This window comes from Amphiprion ocellaris, chromosome 1 (genome assembly GCF_022539595.1).
Source record: "Amphiprion ocellaris isolate individual 3 ecotype Okinawa chromosome 1, ASM2253959v1, whole genome shotgun sequence".
NCBI classification, from domain to species: Eukaryota; Metazoa; Chordata; class Actinopteri; family Pomacentridae; genus Amphiprion; species Amphiprion ocellaris.
In genome coordinates, this window is record NC_072766.1 from 42,633,265 (window position 1) to 42,640,734 (window position 7,470).

Sequence of the window (7,470 nt, forward strand, 5' to 3'; positions counted from 1 at the left end):
CAGGTTTGGCTCAAAAAAAAACCAAAACAGATAGAACTACATTACCAGTCGAGTTCATCTACCAATGGAATGAGGGGAACGCAGCTTTTGCTCTCAACCAAACTAATATCACTAGCCAATGGGAAGTAGAGAGGGGGCGGGGCTTAGCAAGACGTGATCCAACTGCAGGTGAGTCCACTGTTGTCATGGTTACAGTGACGCTGTGGTGCGATCTCGCAGTGATACAGAAATCTCTAAGAAATCCGTGGATCCAGACTAAAAACTGCATAACTGTCAGAATCTGATCACTTGGTCCTTGTGTCATTTCTGACCTTCCCTGAAAATTTCATCCAAATCTGTTATTCCGTTTTTTTCAGTAATGTTGTGCACAGACAAATAGATGGAAAGACAAACGTACGCAGATCGTTCCATAACTCCGTCGCGTTCCCTGGCAGAGTAAATAAGAATAAAAGGTGCTTCCTGAGGTTGGAACAGTTAAACAGAGAAGCCAAGACCTTCGCTTCCTGGTGCAAAGAAACTGAAGGAGCCAAGTGTTTGTTTCTGTACCGTGTGTTAAAAAAAAAACAAACAACAACTCATGTATGCAACTAACGGCAACAAGTGCTGGCAGTGAGGAGTCAGACCCGCAGAGCTGCTGTCTGCTCCATACACTGTAATAAAGATGGTCCACTCTGAAGCTCACAGCTGCTTTACCAGGACCATCATGCACTCAGACTGACCGGTTTGTGGTTTAAAAACACGCGTGTGTTCGTTCATTGCAGAACACGTCCTTCACCAGATCTCAGCCACTAGTTAATCTGTGTGGAAAGTTGACTGAAGATAAAAATGCTTTGTCTAAACTGTCCGTGTCAGATCATCATGCTGGTTCCATAAAAACACCTGCACAGCAGCAGCATTTAAGAAATGACCATTTAATGTTTTTGTTGTGATTATTTGAACTGAACTATAGTTTGCTGTTATAAACTTTTTTTGTGCTGTAACTGTTTGCATAGTTGTATTTCAGAATAAATAGTGCAAATGATGCACATATTGTTAAAAGGTGAATTAATGTCCTTTTCCATGTCTTTTACTGATTAGTTGCTAAACAGTATATGTGCTCCATGTTGTAGTGAGATGGAGAACCTACCACCACCTCCTGATGTTTCTACTATTACTATAATCTGTAGTCTGAGTTTGTGAAGGCACAAATTTTCATTTCTTATTAAATAGCTAGATTGTACCCCCACCCAAAAGCAAAAAAGTTCAGGTTTAGGATTATTTTTCACTTTAAGCCCTGCAAGTATTTCTGCAGTAACAGCTCGCTGTGTCTGACTAACAATAAGTCTGTGGTTTAGAATTATTTCCAAGCCCACATGTATCGTATCGGTTGATATCGGAATCGGAAACTTAGAGTTGGACAATATCGGCATATCGGTTATCAGCAAAAAAGCCAATATCAGACATCCCTACAATCGACTCAATAACTGGTGTTTATGCTGAAAGTCTTTAAATAATTAAAACATGTTTGTCTGAATGGAACCTCCATCTGTCTGGACTCACATCAATACTTCTACTGTGTGTACTTCTACTGTGTGTACTTCTACTGTGTGTACTTGCACTGTGTGTACTTGCACTGTGTGTACTTCTACTGTGTGTACTTGTACTGTGTGTACTTCCACTGTGTGTACTTCTACTGTGTGTACTTCCACTGTGTGTACTTCCACTGTGTGTACTTCCACTGTGTGTACTTCTACTGTGTGTACTTGCACTGTGTGTACTTCTACTGTGTGTACTTCTACTGTGTGTACTTGCACTGTGTGTACTTCTACTGTGTGTACTTCCACTGTGTGTACTTCTACTGTGTGTACTTCTACTGTGTGTACTTCCACTGTGTGTACTTCTACTGTGTGTACTTCTACTGTGTGTACTTCCACTGTGTGTACTTCTACTGTGTGTACTTGCACTGTGTGTACTTCTACTGTGTGTACTTCTACTGTGTGTACTTCTACTGTGTGTACTTCCACTGTGTGTACTTCTACTGTGTGTACTTCTACTGTGTGTACTTCCACTGTGTGTACTTCTACTGTGTGTACTTCTACTGTGTGTACTTCCACTGTGTGTACTTCTACTGTGTGTACTTGCACTGTGTGTACTTCTACTGTGTGTACTTCTACTGTGTGTACTTCCACTGTGTGTACTTCTACTGTGTGTACTTCCACTGTGTGTACTTCTACTGTGTGTACTTGCACTGTGTGTACTTCTACTGTGTGTACTTGTACTGTGTGTATTTCCATTGTGTGTACTTCTACTGTGTGTACTTGCACTGTGTGTACTTCTACTGTGTGTACTTCTACTGTGTGTACTTGCACTGTGTGTACTTCTACTGTGTGTACTTCTACTGTGTGTACTTGCACTGTGTGTACTTGCACTGTGTGTACTTCTACTGTGTGTACTTCTACTGTGTGTACTTCTACTGTGTGTACTTCCACTGTGTGTACTTCCACTGTGTGTACTTCTACTGTGTGTACTTCCACTGTGTGTACTTCCACTGTGTGTACTTCTACTGTGTGTACTTGCACTGTGTGTACTTCTACTGTGTGTACTTCTACTGTGTGTACTTGCACTGTGTGTACTTCTACTGTGTGTACTTCCACTGTGTGTACTTCTACTGTGTGTACTTCTACTGTGTGTACTTCCACTGTGTGTACTTCTACTGTGTGTACTTCTACTGTGTGTACTTCCACTGTGTGTACTTCTACTGTGTGTACTTCTACTGTGTGTACTTCCACTGTGTGTACTTCTACTGTGTGTACTTCTACTGTGTGTACTTCCACTGTGTGTACTTCTACTGTGTGTACTTCTACTGTGTGTACTTCCACTGTGTGTACTTCTACTGTGTGTACTTGCACTGTGTGTACTTCTACTGTGTGTACTTCTACTGTGTGTACTTGCACTGTGTGTACTTCTACTGTGTGTACTTGCACTGTGTGTACTTCTACTGTGTGTACTTGCACTGTGTGTACTTCTACTGTGTGTACTTCTACTGTGTGTACTTGCACTGTGTGTACTTGTACTGTGTGTACTTCTACTGTGTGTACTTCCACTGTGTGTACTTCTACTGTGTGTACTTCTACTGTGTGTACTTCCACTGTGTGTACTTCTACTGTGTGTACTTGCACTGTGTGTACTTCTACTGTGTGTACTTGTACTGTGTGTATTTCCATTGTGTGTACTTCTACTGTGTGTACTTGCACTGTGTGTACTTCTACTGTGTGTACTTCTACTGTGTGTACTTGCACTGTGTGTACTTCTACTGTGTGTACTTCTACTGTGTGTACTTGCACTGTGTGTACTTGCACTGTGTGTACTTCTACTGTGTGTACTTCTACTGTGTGTACTTGCACTGTGTGTACTTCTACTGTGTGTACTTGTACTGTGTGTACTTCTACTGTGTGTACTTCCACTGTGTGTACTTCTACTGTGTGTACTTCTACTGTGTGTACTTGCACTGTGTGTACTTGCACTGTGTGTACTTGTACTGTGTGTACTTGCACTGTGTGTACTTGTACTGTGTGTACTTCTACTGTGTGTACTTCCACTGTGTGTACTTGTACTGTGTGTACTTCCACTGTGTGTACTTGTACTGTGTGTACTTCCACTGTGTGTACTTGTACTGTGTGTATTTCCATTGTGTGTACTTCTACTGTGTGTACTTCTACTGTGTGTACTTGAACTGTGTGTACTTGCACTGTGTGTACTTGTACTGTGTGTATTTCCATTGTGTGTACTTCTACTGTGTGTACTTGCACTGTGTGTACTTCTACTGTGTGTACTTCTACTGTGTGTACTTGCACTGTGTGTACTTGCACTGTGTGTACTTGCACTGTGTGTACTTCTACTGTGTGTACTTGTACTGTGTGTACTTGCACTGTGTGTACTTCTACTGTGTGTACTTCTACTGTGTGTACTTGTACTGTGTGTACTTCTACTGTGTGTACTTCTACTGTGTGTACTTGCACTGTGTGTACTTCTACTGTGTGTACTTGTACTGTGTGTACTTCTACTGTGTGTACTTCTACTGTGTGTACTTCTACTGTGTGTACTTGCACTGTGTGTACTTGCACTGTGTGTACTTGTACTGTGTGTACTTGCACTGTGTGTACTTGTACTGTGTGATACTGCAGTATTTAGACAGTAAACTGGACTCACATCACTGCTTTGAGTTGGCATCTGCTGTCTGTCATCACCACATCTTTTATTTTGTTTCTTGGAACCGGAACGCTGCTGTGGCTGGGACAACATTTCTTCAGCACCTCCTGTGGACCGTTCACACCTGCCGGGACACACAGTCATCGATCAGTAATCGATAATCAATAATCAGAGGAGAGACTCACAGTTTAATGGAGAGAAACTGACTGGAGGAGCTGAAGGTCAGAAGACAGAAGAGAGTCAGGAGAGGCAGCAGAGTCTTCATGGTCCAGATGTTCAGAGGTTCTGCTGGATGTTCTCCTGCTGGATGTTCTCCTGCTGGATGTTCTCCTGCTGGATGTTCTCCTGCTGGATGTTCTGATGTTCTGCTGGGTTCTGCTCTCTCCTCCTCTGTCTTTATACCGTCTGATGCCTCCACACAACGGTTCCTAGAAAGCAGGGGGTGGTTTCCACTCCTCTTCCTCTTTTCTCTGTCGCCGTAGATATTTTCTGCTCTACACAGAAAAACGTCGGTGACCCGAACCAGGATTCTTCAAATATCTTTAACCAGAATTTAAAAACTCACAAAAAACCTTAAATACACACAGAAGCATCATTAAGTCAATGAAAACAGACATAAACATGCAAAATGTCCATGAATATGTATGAAACAGCTTTAAATGTGCAGAAAATGACAAAAAAGAGAGAAAAATAAACACAAATACAAGATACACAAAAGTACAAAAAGAGACGCAAAATGAATCCATACAGATGCAAATTCACTGTAAGTAAAAATAAAATCACCTTAAAGACACAAAAAGCATCACTAAAACAATGAAAAAAGACATAAAGTGAACAGAAATTAAAGTAAAATGACCACAAATACACACAGAAAGTCTCCGTGCTTCACTGTCAGGACGATGAATCCACTGTGGTGTTTCTGTTCAGGTCCACAGCTGCAGGACAAGTTAAAACTACAAACACATTTCTGGTAGAAAAATAATAACATATTAAATTTAGTTAACAAGCTGAAATACTAAAATTAAGACCAAACATTTGTGGATTAAAGTAATTAGAAGCCTTTAGCCTGAAGAAAAGTCTTTAAAAAGGTCTTTTCCCTCATAAAGAAAAGCATTTTTATGAGGTAAAAAGTCAAATATTTTGGATAATATTTGTATTTAATGATGTTTTTCTACAGTTAGCATGTAAAGTAATATTTTTTGAAGGGATTTCATCAGTTAAAACATTAAAATAATCGCTTATTGTAGTTAAAAACATTTTACAGTCGAGGTTCATCATTAAATAACAGAAACGTTGACTTTTTTATTGCTGTTGCTAAAATTCTGAACAAAATGCCTTTTTATTTACATCTGGTGAAACTCAAACTTCCATTTTTAGTTGCAATTTCAACATTAAATAACAGAAATGTGACATTTTTAACTGTATATAACAATAAATCTCTGTTTTTATTCCAGATCTAACAGTAAAATACTGAGCACTTCCTGTTTTAATGACAGACTTCCTGCTGGCTACAGGATGAAGCTGCAGCTTGTTTCTGTTTTCTGGACTTCATTGACCTGAAAACCTGATTTATTAAAGTCAGTCTTTCAATTTAATCCTGGATTCTTGCTTCATGTTTTAACATCTCAGACCTGAAACCTTCCAAGCAGATGTCCACCTGAGCAGGTAAACAGCTGATGAAGCTGCAGGACTCTGAATGAATGAATGAATGAATAAATGAAGGAGCAGCTCTGACGTGTTTCCTGTTCTACTTTCAGATCCTCTTCGATTCCCTGGAAAGGTTCTACTCATTATTTCTGGGGGATCAGATCAGCAGCAGCAGAGAAGTTGTGGTTTTCAGATGTTTAATTTATGCTGATGTTGATTTCTGCTTAAAATGATTTGATAAAATACAAAAAAAATACAAGATTACATCAGTGTTTAGTTCAAACTATCGTATCTTTTGTTCCGTTCAGTTGTTTCATTGAAGAAGTTCCACATTTACTCATCTGACGACTCGGGTGCAACTTTTAACGAGCTTCAGAAAACTGATGTTACAGGAAGATCTCAACGTGATGAACCTCCTCAGACCTGCAGCAGAACCTCATGATATCTGAGCAAATACACAAGTTGGCACCCCTTGGTTAATGAAAGAAAAACCCACAATGGTCACAGAAATAATTTGAATCTGACAAAAGTAATAATAAATTAAAATTCTATGGAAAGCAACCAATGAAAATCAGACATTGCTTTTGAACCGTGGTTCAACAGAATTATTTTAAAAAAATAAACTCATGAAACAGGCCTGGACAAAAATGATGGTCCCCCTAGAAAAGACTGAAAATAATGTGACCATAGAGACATGTTCAATCAAGGTGTGTCCTCTAATTAGCATCACAGGTGTCTACAAACTTGTAATCAGTCAGTCGGCCTATTTATAGGGTTACAGTAGTCACTGTGCTGTTTGGTGACATGGTGTGTACCACACTAAACATGGACCAGAGGAAGCCAAGGAGAGAGTTGTCTCAGGAGATTAGAAAGACAATTATAGACCAGCATGTTAAAGGTAAAGGCTAGAAGACCATCTCCAAGCAGCTTGATGTTCCTGTGACTACAGTTGCACATATTATTCAGAAATTTAAGATCCATGGGACTGTAGCCAACCTCCCTGGATGTGGCCTCAGGAGGAAAACTGATGACAAATGGAAGAGAAGGATAATAGGAATGGTAACAAAAGAGCCCAGAACAACCTGTAAAGACATTAAAGGTGAACTCCAAGGTCAAACTACATCAGTGTCAGATCACACCATCCGTCATTGTTTGAGCCAAAGTGGACTTCATGGGAGACGACCAAGGAGGACACCATTGTTGAAAACAAATAATAAAAAAGCCAGATGGGAATTTGCCAAACTGCATGTTGACAAGCCACAAAGCTTCTGGGAGAATGTCCTATGGACAGATGAGACAAAACTGGAACTTTTTGGCACATCAGCTCTATGTTCACAGATGCAAAAATGAAGCATATGAAGAAAAGAACACTGTCCCTACTGTGGAACATGGAGGAGGTTCTGTTATGTTCTGGGGCTGCTTTGCTGCATCTGGTACAGGGTGTCTGGAATCTGTGCAGGTACAATGAAATCTCATGACTATCAAGGTATTCTAGAGAGAAATGTGCTGCCCAGTGTCAGAAAGCTTGGTCTCAGTCGCAGGTCATGGGTCTTGCAACAGGATAATGATCCAAAACACACAACTAAAAACAGCCAAGAATGGCTAAGAGGAAAACATTGGACTATTCTGAAGTGG